Source organism: Pseudophryne corroboree, chromosome 1 (assembly GCF_028390025.1).
Source record: "Pseudophryne corroboree isolate aPseCor3 chromosome 1, aPseCor3.hap2, whole genome shotgun sequence".
Taxonomy (NCBI): Eukaryota; Metazoa; Chordata; class Amphibia; order Anura; family Myobatrachidae; genus Pseudophryne; species Pseudophryne corroboree.
In genome coordinates this window covers 87,589,125-87,604,468 of record NC_086444.1, presented here as the reverse complement: position 1 = coordinate 87,604,468, position 15,344 = coordinate 87,589,125, and the positions used below count along the sequence as shown (strand labels likewise).

The 15,344-nt window shown below is 47.0% G+C and overlaps 1 protein-coding gene across 1 annotated transcript in view; it reads left to right on the top strand.

Moving 5' to 3' along the window:
* The first annotated feature begins 1,785 nt into the window (after window positions 1-1,785).
* Window positions 1,786-15,344, top strand: part of RICTOR (RPTOR independent companion of MTOR complex 2) — a 291,482-nt gene continuing 277,923 nt past the window's right edge. The window contains exons 1-2 of the mRNA XM_063961244.1: window positions 1,786-1,804; window positions 11,955-12,002. The gene's annotated coding sequence lies outside the window, so the exon portion shown is untranslated. The remainder of the gene's footprint in view (window positions 1,805-11,954; window positions 12,003-15,344) is intronic.

Sequence of the window (15,344 nt, the reverse complement as noted above, 5' to 3'; positions counted from 1 at the left end):
AAGTGCAGATTTCGGCTTTATCTATTTTCTTTCAAAAGGAATTTGCCGTCCTTCCTGAGGTTCAGACTTTCGTGAAGGGAGTGCTGCATATCCATCCTCCATTTGTGCCACCCGTGGCGCCGTGGGATCTTGAAGTGGTGTTGCACTTTCTTATGTCTCACTGCTTTGAGCCTTTGCGTAAGGTTGAGTTGAAGTTTCTCACTTGGAAATTGGTCATGCTTTTGGCTCTGGCGTCTGCCAGACGAGTGTCCGAGTTGGCGGCCTTGTCTCACAAGAGCCCATATTTGATCTTTCATTCGGATAGAGCGGAATTGAGGACTCGTCAACAATTTCTGCCGAAGGTGGTTTCTTCGTTTCACATAAACCAACCTATTGTGGTGCCTGTGGCTACGGATGCTGTGGCGGTCCCAAGATCTCTTGATGTTGTAAGAGCTTTGAAAGTTTGTCACTAGGACGGCTCTTACTAGAAAAACGGAGGCTCTGTTTGTCCTGTATGCTTCCAACAAGATTGGAAATCCTGCTTCTAAGCAAACTATTGCACGCTGGATTTGTAATACGATTCAGCAAGCTCATTCTTCGGCTGGACTACCGTTGCCGAAGTCAGTAAAGGCCCATTCTACCAGGAAGGTGGGCTCATCTTGGGCGGCTGCCCAAGGGGTCTCGGCACTTCAACTTTGCCGTGCAGCAACGTAGTCGGGTTCAAACACTTTTGCTAAGTTCTACAAGTTTGATACCCTGGCTGATGAGGACCTCATGTTTGCTCAATCGGTGCTGCAGAGTCGTCCACAGTCTTCCGCCCGTTCTGGAGCTTTGGTATAGACCCCATGGTCCTTTTGGAGTCCCCAGTATCCTCCAGGACGTAAGAGAAAATAGGATTTTAATACCTACCGGTAAATCCTTTTCTCCTAGTCCGTAGAGGATGCTGGGCGCCCATCCCAGTGCGGACTGTTCCTTGCAGCTGTATTGATACTGGTTACTTATGGTTACACGTGGTTTGTGTATCAGTTATGTTCAGCTTGTTGCTGTTGTTAGTTTATACTGTTATCTGGTTTCCTGCTACTCCGGTTGTACGGTATGTTTGTGGTGTGGGCTGGTATGTTTATCGCCCTTAGTTTAACAAAAATCCTTTCCGCAAAATGTCCGTCTCTCCTGGGCACAGTTCCTATAACTGAGGTCTGGGGGAGGGGCATATAGGGAGGAGCCAGTTCACACCCAGTCAGTCTTTTTAGTGTGCCCAAGCTCCTGCGGATCCCGTCTATACCCCATGGTCCTTTTGGAGTCCCCAGCATCCTCTACGGACTAGGAGTAAAGGATTTACCGGTAGGTATTAAAATCCTATTTTTCCAGCAAGTTGCATTCCACCTTAGTTTGCTTTCACGCTTTTTTCAGCCGTAGGACAGACGTTCAACTGTGTATGTCTAGGTGACTGGAATGGGCAGACACGCCAATGTACAGTAAAGGCATGTAGTTCTGAATTATGGGTAATAGCTGGTGAAAAGCGGGTCTAAGTTATTGGTGCAGTAACCTTAGCTTATATTGCGCTCTGATGATGACTAGTTCTAATTGGTTGCACTCACACATTTGTTTGTACTCAGTTGGGGAAGGTTGCACGTACTGTATATATTTAAGTGCTGTCATTATAATAAATATTTGCATCTGCTTCACTTTGCATTTCAGATTCTCCAGTCCACTTAAGTGATCTGCTTTATCAGTACTGTTTCCATTGTATACTGCAAATTGTAGCATTTTCGGTTCTCACAGTGAAACCACTCCTCCAGTCATGCTCCAGCCGCATCACACCAGGGTACGTGAAGGGGAGGGAGCCGCGATATCAGACTTGCCAGTGCGACTGTCTCTGAATAGTCTCAAAAATTTGAATTATTTTCAAGCGCATTTTGCTACTATGCTTGCGTCTGACACCTAATAAGGCCCTCAGGGGCAGATTTATTTTTAAATGAGACCCCTGGGGCTTACAGCTCAAGGTATCCCGTAGATTATGGGCACTTAACCCGAAATCTGTGGGTTAATACATGGGGAAATTAGCTAAGAATTGAATAGCTCAAAGTATTAATCCTGGAGATTAAGCAGCACGGTAAGCCCTGCGGCTAATTGGATCATCACAATAGCGTTTAGCTATGTACATGTATTGTCTAGCTATGTAATTTAGTGTCCAGCGGTGTACTTGCATTATGCTGTATACGTATGCTCTAGTGTCTGGTAACATATTTAGGGGGCATATTCAATTAAGTGTGACTTTTACAGCGTAAGGAAAGCATTCAATTATTTAGCTTTTTCCACACGCGGTAAAACACCTGGTAACTTGCGGAAACCCACTGATTATGTGTAAAAATGAAGATATTTTTGGGTTTCCCTGCACATTATATACAGAGGGGTGCATTTAATGATGTTTCCTCGTGGCTCCTGAGGCTGCTATAAAAAATCCTGCTTCCGGGGATCAGCACGTGGGGTTCCCGCAGCTAATTGAATCGGTCAGAGCTGGCAGTCAGCTGAGCGGTAAACACCGCAGCTAATTGGATGTGCCCCATGGTATCTAGTTATGTACATATAGTACAGTGTCTGTATATGCATATTGTAGTCTGGCTGTGTATGCCTCCTATTCCTTCAGCAGGGAGGTGATGCCGCACACATGCTGCTTTTAGAGCATGTATGTAGTGGGAATCCTAAAAATAACATTCTAGCGCTGCCTCCTAGTGATTATGGTGCTCATGCAATAGTCCTTTCCTTCACGCAGTTACCAGTGTCTGCTGGGTACACACCAGAATGATTGATTGGCCAGCCCGACCAATCCAATATATACAAATTGTGCATACACACTTACCAATCTGCCCGCCTACAGGAACTAGTAGTTACGTCATTGCCGGTGGTTCCTGTGGATCGGCATATAAGTGGCTTGGTAGCGCATACACACAGGCAGATGTAACAATATATCTGCATCCGCCATACTTGCACAGTCAGCGTGATATGTCTGTGAATGACGTCAGGTGTACACACAAGCCAACGGCTGGTACTATATACTGTATATACTGTTCTTTGGCTCTGTGCATAGTGGGTACCCTGCCTAAGGTTTAGCTTCTAGCTGCTGACGTACCACCTCCTGCCCGGGATCCAGTCTCTAGGTCGACAAGATTTAGGTCAACAGTGTCTAGGTCGACCACTATTGGTCGACATGGTTTCTAGGTCGACAGCGACTCTAGGTCGACCTAGAGTCCCTGTCGACCTACTTACTGTCGACCAACAGTGATCGACCTAGACACTGTCGACCTAAGTCTATTCTATCTAACATACCACACCCAGCAGGGATTTGCAGTTTCTGTATATTGTACTTTTAAAGGCTGTACCTTGGCCACCACAAGTAGTTTTGTTCTACAAAGACAATGATACAACCAGCTACTAAAATAAACATAAATAAAATTGATGACAACGCTGTGTATCCACAAAAAGCTCCAACTGATTAGTTCAAGCTTTGCACATGTGCATTTCCCTTATTCTCGGCTGTATAATATGCTACTAGTGCAGTACTATACAGAGACTGATTCACCAATGTTTCACACAAGGCTTTTGGTCTTGAATTTAATTTTTTTCTTTGTTTTTGCAACCAGAGATGACTCATGCTGGACGCCTGCAGTAACGCACCATTGTTAGTCATCCTCTGAAGGGTTCCTTTCATTTTTTATTTGTTCCTTTGATTAGAATGACACATCGGGAATCTTGGTCACTGTGCATGACTGTTAGAATAACTGATCAGTGATTATGGAATAGCGCTGGATCAGTAGAATGTGTGTGTACAGGTAGTTGTGAGATAATGGGGTCCGGGTACCGGTGTTGTTTTGTATTGCACTGCATTGCCGGTGTGTGCTCTTTACATGCAGATGTCTTTCTGATGTAACTGTAACACAATGTACAGTTTCAGGGTTTCTGAACATCAGGGTCACTGCTGATTGTGACAGTACATTATGTTGCAGTACAGACAATCCTATTGCAGCTCCCATATATGATAGGAATTTGCTAATGTCCCCATCATGGAGAGGTTCATTGGATGAAACATATTTACTTTTCTCTATCGTCCTAGTGGATGCTGGGGTTCCTGAAAGGACCATGGGGAATAGCGGCTCCGCAGGAGACAGGGCACAAAAAGTAAAGCTTTCCGATCAGGTGGTGTGCACTGGCTCCTCCCCCTATGACCCTCCTCCAAGCCTCAGTTAGATTTTTGTGCCCGGCCGAGAAGGGTGCAATCTAGGTGGCTCTCCTAAAGAGCTGCTTAGAGAAAGTTTAGCTTAGGTTTTTTATTTTACAGTGAGTCCTGCTGGCAACAGGATCACTGCAACGAGGGACTTAGGGGAGAAGAAGTGAACTCACCTGCGTGCAGGATGGATTGGCTTCTTGGCTACTGGACATCAGCTCCAGAGGGACGATCACAGGTACAGCCTGGATGGTTACCGGAGCCTCGCCGCCGGCCCCCTTGCAGATGCTGAAACATGAAGAGGTCCAGAATCGGCGGCAGAAGACTCCTCAGTCTTCTAAAGGTAGCGCACAGCACTGCAGCTGTGCGCCATTTTCCTCTCAGCACACTTCACACGGCAGTCACTGAGGGTGCAGGGCGCTGGGAGGGGAGCGCCCTGGGAGGCAAATGAAAACCTATTTGGCTAAAAAATACCTCACATATAGCCTCCGGGGGCTATATGGAGATATTTAACCCCTGCCAGAATACACTAAAGAGCGGGAGACGAGCCCGCCGGAAAAGGGGCGGGGCCTATCTCCTCAGCACACAGCGCCATTTTCCTTACACAGCTCCGCTGGTCAGGACGGCTCCCAGGTCTCTCCCCTGCACTGCACTACAGAAACAGGGTAAAACAAGAGAGGGGGGGCAAAATAGTGGCAAAAATTATATTATAAAAGCAGCTATACAGGGAGCACTTATTATAAGGCTATCCCTGTCATATATAGCGCTTTTGGTGTGTGCTGGCAAACTCTCCCTCTGTCTCCCCAAAGGGCTAGTGGGGTCCTGTCTTCGTTAAGAGCATTCCCTGTGTGTCTGCTGTGTGTCGGTACGTGTGTGTCGACATGTATGAGGACGATATTGGTGTGGAGGCGGAGCAATTGCCAAATATGGGGATGTCACCTCCTAGGGGGTCGACACCAGAATGGATGCCTTTATTTATGGAATTACGGGATAGTGTCAACACGCTAAAGCAGTCGTTTGACGACATGAGACGGCCGGACAATCAGTTAGTGCCTGTCCAGGCGCCTCAAACACCGTCAGGGGCTGTAAAACGCCCTTTGCCTCAGTCGGTCGACACAGACCCAGACACAGGCACTGATTCCAGTGGCGACGGTGACGAATCAACCGTATTTTCCAGTAGGGCCACACGTTATATGATTTTGGCAATGAAGGAGGCGTTACATTTAGCTGATACTACAGGTACCACTAAACAGGGTATTATGTGGGGTGTGAAAAAACTACCTATAGTTTTTCCTGAATCAGAAGAACTAAATGATGTATGTGATGAAGCGTGGGTTGCCCCCGATAAAAAGATGCTAATTTCAAAGAAGTTATTAGCTTTATACCCTTTCCCGTCAGAGGTTAGGGCGCGCTGGGAAACACCTCCTAGGGTGGACAAGGCGCTCACACGCTTATCTAAACAAGTGGCGTTACCCTCTCCTGAGACGGCCGCACTTAAAGATCCAGCAGATAGGAGGATGGAAAATATCCAAAAAAGTATATACACACATACAGGTGTTATACTACGACCAGCTATAGCGACAGCCTGGATGTGCAGTGCTGGAGTAGCTTGGTCAGAGTCCCTGATTGAAAATATTGATACCCTGGATAGGGACAATGTTTTACTGTCTTTAGAGCAAATAAAGGATGCATTTCTTTATATGCGTGATGCACAGAGGGATATCTGCACACTGGCATCACGGGTAAGTGCTATGTCCATTTCGGCCAGAAGAAGTTTATGGACGCGACAGTGGTCAGGCGATGCGGACTCAAAACGGCATATGGAAGTTTTGCCGTATAAAGGGGAGGAGTTATTTGGAGTCGGTCTATCAGATTTGGTGGCCACGGCTACAGCCGGGAAATCCACCTTTTTACCTCAAGCTACTCCCCAACAGAAAAAGACACCGACTTTTCAACCGCAGCCCTTTCGTTCCTTTAAAAACAAGAGAGCAAAGGGATATTCATATCTGCCACGAGGCAGAGGAAGGGGGAAGAGACACCAACAGGCAGCTCCTTCCCAGGAACAGAAGCCCTCCCCCGCTTCTACAAAAGCCTCAGCATGACGCTGGGGCTTCTCAAGCGGACTCGGGGGCGGTGGGCGGTCGTCTCAAGAATTTCAGCGCGCAGTGGGCTCACTCGCAGGTAGATCCCTGGATCCTGCAGATAATATCTCAGGGGTACAGGTTGGAACTAGAGACAGATCCGCCTCGCCGTTTCCTGAAGTCTGCTTTACCAACGTCCCCCTCAGAAAGGGAGACGGTTTTGGAAGCCATTCACAAGCTGTACTCTCAGCAGGTGATAGTCAAGGTACCTCTTCTACAACAGGGAAAGGGGTATTATTCCACTCTATTTGTGGTACCGAAGCCGGACGGCTCGGTAAGACCTATTCTAAATCTGAAGTCCTTGAACCTGTACATAAAGAAGTTCAAGTTCAAAATGGAGTCACTCAGAGCAGTGATAGCGAACCTGGAAGAAGGGGACTTTATGGTGTCCTTGGACATCAAGGATGCGTACCTCCACGTTCCAATTTACCCCTCACACCAGGGGTACCTCAGGTTCGTTGTACAAAACTGTCACTATCAGTTTCAGACGCTGCCGTTCGGATTGTCCACGGCACCTCGGGTCTTTACAAAGGTAATGGCCGAGATGATGATTCTTCTTCGAAGAAAAGGCGTATTAATTATCCCATACTTGGACGATCTCCTAATAAGGGCAAGGTCCAGAGAACAGCTAGAGAGGGGATTAGCACTGTCTCAAGAAGTGCTAAAACAGCACGGCTGGATTCTGAATATTCCAAAATCCCAGTTAATGCCGACAACTCGTCTGCTGTTCCTAGGGATGATTCTGGACACGGTTCAGAAAAAGGTTTTTCTCCCGGAGGAAAAAGCCAAGGAGTTATCCGAGCTTGTCAGGAACCTCCTAAAACCAGGAAAGGTGTCTGTACATCAATGCACAAGAGTCCTGGGAAAATTGGTGGCTTCTTACGAAGCAATTCCATTCGGCAGATTCCATGCACGAATTTTCCAGAGGGATCTGTTGGACAAATGGTCAGGGTCGCATCTTCAGATGCACCAGCGGATAACCCTGTCTCCAAGGACAAGGCTATCTCTTCTGTGGTGGTTGCAGAGTGCTCATCTATTGGAGGGCCGCAGATTCGGCATACAGGATTGGATCCTGGTGACCACGGACGCCAGCCTGAGAGGCTGGGGAGCAGTCACACAAGGAAGAAACTTCCAGGGAGTGTGGACGAGCCTGGAAACGTCTCTTCACATAAACATTCTGGAACTAAGAGCAATCTACAATGCTCTAAGCCAGGCAGAACCTCTGCTTCAAGGAAAACCGGTGTTGATCCAGTCGGACAACATCACGGCAGTCGCCCATGTAAACAGACAGGGCGGCACAAGAAGCAGGAGTGCAATGGCAGAAGCTGCAAGGATTCTTCGCTGGGCAGAGAATCATGTGATAGCACTGTCAGCAGTGTTCATCCCGGGAGTGGACAACTGGGAAGCAGACTTCCTCAGCAGACACGACCTTCACCCGGGAGAGTGGGGACTTCATCCGGAAGTCTTCCACATGCTGGTAACCCGTTGGGAAAGACCAATGGTGGACATGATGGCGTCTCGCCTCAACAAAAAACTGGACAGGTATTGCGCCAGGTCAAGAGATCCGCAGGCAATAGCTGTGGACGCGCTGGTAACGCCTTGGGTGTACCAGTCGGTGTATGTGTTTCCTCCTCTGCCTCTCATACCAAAAGTATTGAGAATTATACGGCAAAGAGGCGTAAGAACGATACTAGTGGTTCCGGATTGGCCAAGAAGGACTTGGTACCCGGAACTTCAAGAGATGATCACGGAAGATCCGTGGCCTCTACCTCTAAGGAGGGACTTGCTTCAGCAGGGTCCCTGTCTGTTTCAAGACTTACCGCGGCTGCGTTTGACGGCATGGCGGTTGAACGCCGGATCCTAAAGGAAAAAGGCATGCCGGAAGAAGTCATTCCTACTTTGATTAAAGCAAGGAAGGAAGTAACCGTGCAACACTATCACCGCATTTGGCGAAGATATGTTGCGTGGTGCGAGGATCGGAGTGCTCCGACGGAGGAATTTCAACTGGGTCGATTCCTACATTTCCTGCAATCAGGATTGTCTATGGGTCTCAAATTGGGATCTATTAAGGTTCAAATTTCGGCCCTGTCGATTTTCTTTCAAAAAGAATTGGCTTCAGTTCCTGAAGTCCAGACTTTTGTTAAGGGAGTGCTGCATATACAGCCTCCTGTGGTGCCTCCAGTGGCACCGTGGGATCTCAATGTGGTTTTGGAATTTCTAAAATCTCATTGGTTTGAACCACTAAAAAAGGTGGATTTAAAATATCTCACATGGAAAGTGACCATGTTACTAGCCCTGGCTTCGGCCAGGAGAGTGTCAGAACTGGCAGCTTTATCTTACAAAAGCCCATATCTGATTTTCCATTCGGACAGGGCAGAACTGCGGACTCGTCCGCATTTTCTCCCTAAGGTGGTGTCAGCATTTCATCTGAACCAGCCTATTGTAGTGCCTGCGGCTACAAGTGACTTGGAGGACTCCAAGTTACTGGACGTTGTCAGAGCATTAAAAATATATAGTGCAAGGACAGCTGGAGTCAGAAAATCTGACTCGTTGTTTATATTGTATGCACCCAACAAGATGGGTGCTCCTGCGTCTAAGCAGACGATTGCTCGTTGGATCTGTAGCACAATCCAACTTGCACATTCTGTGGCAGGCCTGCCACAGCCTAAATCTGTAAAGGCCCACTCCACAAGGAAGGTGGGCTCATCTTGGGCGGCTGCCCGAGGGGTCTCGGCATTACAACTTTGCCGAGCAGCTACGTGGTCAGGGGAGAACACGTTTGTAAAATTTTACAAATTTGATACTCTGGCTAAGGAGGACCTGGAGTTCTCTCATTCGGTGCTACAGAGTCATCCGCACTCTCCCGCCCGTTTGGGAGCTTTGGTATAATCCCCATGGTCCTTTCAGGAACCCCAGCATCCACTAGGACGATAGAGAAAATAAGAATTTACTTACCGATAATTCTATTTCTCGGAGTCCGTAGTGGATGCTGGGCGCCCATCCCAAGTGCGGATTATCTGCAATAATTGTACATAGTTATTGTTAACTAATTCGGGTTATTGTTTAGGAAGCCATCTTTCAGAGGCTCCTCTGTTATCATACTGTTAACTGGGTTTGATCACAAGTTGTACGGTGTGATTGGTGTGGCTGGTATGAGTCTTACCCGGGATTCAAAATTCCTCCCTTATTGTGTACGCTCGTCCGGGCACAGTACCTAACTGAGGCTTGGAGGAGGGTCATAGGGGGAGGAGCCAGTGCACACCACCTGATCGGAAAGCTTTACTTTTTGTGCCCTGTCTCCTGCGGAGCCGCTATTCCCCATGGTCCTTTCAGGAACCCCAGCATCCACTACGGACTCCGAGAAATAGAATTATCGGTAAGTAAATTCTTATTTTTTTAGTGTAATACCTTGGTGATCTTTATAGTGAATGCATCAAGTCGGGGCAGTACGGATGGTGTAATGATTAGCATTACTTCACAGCACTGAGGTCATGGGTTCGATTCCTACCATGGCCCTAACTGTGCGGAGTTTGTATATTCTCCCCGTACTTGTGTGGTTGTCCGCTGAGTACTCCGGTTTCCTCCCACAATCCCAAAAATATACTGGTAGGTTAATTGGCTCCAAACAAAATGAACCCTAGTGAATGTGTGTGCATGTGGTAGGGAATCTAGATTGTAAGCTCCACTGGGGCAGGGACTGATGTGAATGGGAAAATATTCTCTGTAAAGTGCTGCGGAATATGTGTGTGCTATATAAATAACTGATAATAAATAAATAATAAATCAAGTTCATTCATTTAAGGAACAAATCCTCATCTTCTTTTGATGTTGGCTGAGTTCTCATTTTGTCTCACTTTTTTCTAAGGGGAGACTTCTTGTCAGCGTAGCAACTTGGACATTTTATCTTGACAGGCTGACATCTATCAGATTTCATGAGGTATCTCCGTGTATGGCCGCACAGTATCGGGGTTCCTCCTCTGGGGAGGAGACCTTTCCCCATTTGTCTGCTGTGAAGAAACAGGGGAAATGTCTGTCAGTCGTCCACAGCAGTGCTTACACTGCCTGATGTGGCCAACTTGCAGCTTATCGCATCGGACAGACATGGACGATTTGGCACGTCCGACCGATCAATATTTACGGAGTGGTCGCGTAGATATACAGTACAGTTATCTGGGTGATCTGACAGATGGATCACACAGATAATTGAACAAGGTATTTAACCAAAAAGGCAACAAACTTTTTCCATCCTCACACATTGCTCGTGGTGCTGCGGGGTCTGCCGGGATGTCCTTTGTTGTGACTAGCCACGGACACTGTTTGCCGGAACATTTCCACCCAAGACAGAATAGTTTGTTTGGTGGTGCAGGTCTGTGGAAATTGTCCTGGAACCCAGTTGTTATGGATGCCAGGCAAGACCCACCATTCCGTTCTGCCGTATTATTTCGGAAATAAAGTTCCACATACCATGCACGTACTGGGATGGCATACTGTGGCATACCGGCTGTCACTCAACGTCTACTGCAACACATAATATACACAAGATATACACAATACAAGTTTTAGTTAACTTTAAAAAAAATAAATGTATACACCCTGTATAATGTATGGCCAGCATTAGTCAAGTACAGTGCTTTCAGACTGACAGTATAGGCTGAGCACAGATAAAGTAACTGAGGTATTAAGTCACTGGTGTACAAGCATAGATGTACATAACCTGGACTGTTGGTATGCTTTAATGCTTGAGCTTTAGAAGCACTGTGCTTGTAAAAGTGCATCCACACGATTTCTGCAGAGCAGCCTAGTGTGCGGCTGGATGGTCGTATATTCTGATTTGCCTGGATAACCATAGATTATCCTAATGCTTGGGTTGTGCAAACACTTCACACTGCCCCTTCAGGTCTTATTATGGGGCTATGTTTGTCTACAAACTATTTTTCAGCCTTTTTTCCTGCCAAGAGCCTTATATTACGGCAACCTCTTGGGTGTGATTCGTTGGGTCGACAGTGGCTAGGTCGACACCTGAAAGTGGTCAACATGACAAAAGGTCGATATGAGTTTTTTAAGGTTTTTTGGTATAGTTTTCTTCATAAAGTGACCGGGAACCCCAATTAGTGCACGTCGCATGGCTCGCCATGCTTCGTAGTCCACGTGGATCGTAAAGTATGAAAAAGTAAAAAAAAACCCAAACAAAACCTCATGTCGACCTTTTCATGAATCGACCTTTGCCATGTCACCTAATGCATATCCACCAATAGTGGTCGACCTAATGAGTGTCGACCTAAAGACCAGATACCCAACCTCAGCTGGGTTACTTTAGTTTTTGCGTGTTGTTAAGAACACCCGGTTATGTGATAAATTTGTGAATCGAGCTGTACCCAAAATTTTGTGCAATTATACAAACATCAAGATTACCGTAGACTGTTCATGAGTTGCCTTGTATGTTCGATACCTACTCCCCCCCCCACTCCATGTATGAAGAAAATATACAAATTTAAGATATAAAGCAATTCCTATGCTGTGTGTTTTGCTTGTAGTTGAGTTTTGCATGAATGCTATCACACATCCACATGTTAGTGGAGACTATGTAACTTGGTGTTCTCTGTGTTTTTTAGGTCGGAATGACAGCGGGGAGGAGAACGTCCCTATAGACCTCAGCAGAGGTAAGATAATGGAGCTAGTTTAATTAGCTCAGCGACGGTTTTTCCTGTGTAGACCTGTGAAACTTCTTAATATTTCCAGCAATTAATTTAGAACCTACTCTTTTTAAAACATTTTTTCAAATAATAGAGAATATTGGACACTGGGGAGAAAGATACAGCAAACCATAAAGCTGTTTCCAAAGAGAGGAATTATGAGGCTCGTATTTATTATTGGGGATTTTGTTTCACCTGACCGGAGGCAGGAGAAACAAAATCGCTGAAAGTACCATCTTTTTTGCCCCTGCCATTGTTAAAACACATGGATCCGGAGACCTGTGTCTTTTGCACAGAAACGGGTACATATTTCAGCTAAAACAACAGGAAGTTAATTGAATTGGGCGTAAAAAAAAACCATTGGACAAAAAAGTTGCAAAAAAATTGCTAATTGAATTCCTCCCAAAGTCTGGTCTGGACATGGATAAAACATGGATAAAACTGAACTTATTATCTTTCCCCCAGCCAGAGCAACACCCCCTACAAATATCTCTATCACTGTTGACAACACTATCATCTCCCCCGTTCCCCAACTCCGCTGCCTGGGCGTCACTCTTGACTCCTCCCTCTCCTTTGCACCCTACATCCAAGCTCTGGCGCAATCTTGTCGGTTCCAGCTACGCAACATTGCTCGCATCAGGCCATTTCTCTCCCAGAGTGCAACTAAACTTATCATCCACTCACTGGTCATCTCACGACTCGACTACTACAATGTGCTCCTCACTGGCCTCACTTGCTCCCACATCGCTCCCCTCCAATCTGTCCTCAACTCCGCAGCTAGGCTCATCTTCCTCTCCCGCCGCTCCACTTCTGCCACTCCCCTTCGACAAAATCTACACTGGCTCCCCCATTCCCCTACAGAATCCTCTTCAAACTCCTCACCCTCACATACAAGGCCATCTCTAATTCCACTGCTCCCTACATCTCCAACCTCCTCTCCCTTCATACTCCCTCCCACCCACTACGGTCGGCTGATGGCCGTCGCCTCTCCTCTGCCTTGGTCACTGCTTCCCATGCACGAGTTCAGGATTTTGCCCGTGCTGCACCCCTTCAGTGGAATGCGCTCCCCCGCTCCATTAGACTCTCCCCGACCTTGCAAAGCTTCAAACGGGCATTGAAAACCCACCTATTCATCAAAGCCTACCCCTCCAATGCATAACCTAGTCCTTAGGCTGCTCCTCCATCCCCCTGCCCCATGCCTTGGACATCTCTGCTTTGCTCGCATACCACCATCAGGCTTTTACCTGCTTGCTTGCACCTCATGTCATCTGTCTGTTGCCCCTCCCCACTAGATTGTTAGCTCTTCAGAGCAGGGCTCTCTTTCCTCTTGTCTAAGCCCTCTTCTTGACACATTTCACTCAGCGACCATCTTTACCTGCTTTTTCTCCTGCTGGTAAAGGCTCATCTCGATCTATGGCCGCCAGCCCCAAGTAGTACAATGATTTACTCCTTCGCTACTTACATCTAAGCTGTATTATGTTTTGAGAATTGTGTTGCTCTTTGTTACCTGCACTCCATTTTTGTTATTTATTTACTGTTATGCTAAGTTTTGTCTCCCTGTACTGTCCTTTGTACGGCGCTGCGAAACACTTGTGGCGCCCTATAAATAAAATGTAATAATAATAATAGATTTTGACAATATTAAGGCTGGTTGGTCAAAGCATAAAGTTGGATTAATGATGTATCTATTTCAATGTGTCTGTTGCCTGTATTTGTCTGTATTCACAGTATACCCATGTAATCCTGTCTGGAGAGTTCCTGGGTACAGTGTTCCAGAACTCTTGTGGTACCTCTTTTGGGTGGAGGGTTAGGGTAGGTTTAGATGAGTACCCCTGTCTGGATGCCGGTATCCCGTTCCCAATCCTATGTAGGTGTGTGCATATACATGTGTTTGGGCCAGACTAGATGGGCGAAGTGTCTCTTATCTGCAGTCAGATTCTATGGGGGGAATTCAAATGTTTGAAAAGTCGGTTGGGTGTCTGTTTTTTTCTGTCCCAACTGACTTTACAATTAATTGAATCTCCCCCAATGTTTCTATGTAGTCTTCACGCTAGGCCGTTTCAGCGGGGCATCACACTCTGCCTGATCTTAAAAGGGCAATATGCGCCTTGCCTTTATGGCGGTGCCTTGCTGGAACAGCCTTCCCTTTGCCGGCCCCACTCACAGTGTCCCGAGGGTGGGGAAAGTTGCGGTTTGCAGTCAGATGCTGTGTAAAGTACAGCTTGCTCATAGTGATTGGCACTGCTAGTATTGCATATGTTTTGTATTCTCCAAGCAAGGTAGTAAGCGGTTGTACTTTTCTAATTATAAATGCTAAGTTTTAGCGCCCTATTCAAACTGTTCAGCTTACCTGACAAGTCTGGAAAATAGATCCACAATTCAAGAAAAATACCACACACAACTAAAATACAAAGTCCTACTTGTCCTGTGTTATCATGGCTGTGTCCAGACAGTCAGATGCACATATGGTTTTGCAGATTTCTCGTATTACTGCCTGATTATTTCTCTTACGTTCTAGGGGATGCTGGGGACTCCAAAAGGACCATGGGGTATAGACGGGATCCGCAGGAGCTTGGGCACACTAAAAAGACTTTGGCTGGGTGTGAACTGGCTCCTCCCTCTATGCCCCTCCTCCAGACCTTAGACTTTGTGCCCAGGAGTGACTGGACACACACTAGGGGAGCTCTACTGAGTTTCTCTAGAAAGACTTTTGTTAGGTTTTTTATTTTCAGGGAGACCTGCTGGCTACAGGCTCCCTGCATCGTGGGACTGAGGGGAGAGAAGCAGTCCTACTTCTTCTTAGTTCAAGGGCTCTGCTTCTTAGGCTACTGGACACCATTAGCTCCAGAGGGTTCGATCACTTGGTTCGCCTAGCTGCTTGTTCCCGGAGCCGTGCAGTCACCTCCCTCGCAGAGCCAGAAGAAAGAATCCGAGTGAGTATTAGAAGAACCGAAGACTTCAGTGACGGCAGAAGACTTCAGTAACGAGGTACAGCGCAGGGGCAGTGCTGCGCTCCATGCTCCCACACACATCACCAACGGCACTCGCAGGGAGCTGGGGAGGGGGAACGCCCTGGGCAGCAGTTACTGAAGTATTGGAGACTGGTAAAAGTGATATTCGGTGCCCGGGCACCGTATAGCAGACCCCCGCCAGTATAATTTTTTTTAATTCAGGCGGGACTGAAGCGCGCCGGGAAGGGGCGGGGCTTAGCTGCACAGCTCACCAGCGCCATTTTCTTCTCTCCACAGCCGCTGCAGAGAACGCTGGCCCGGACCTCCAGGCTCCTCACACGTGAAAGGGAGGGGGGGG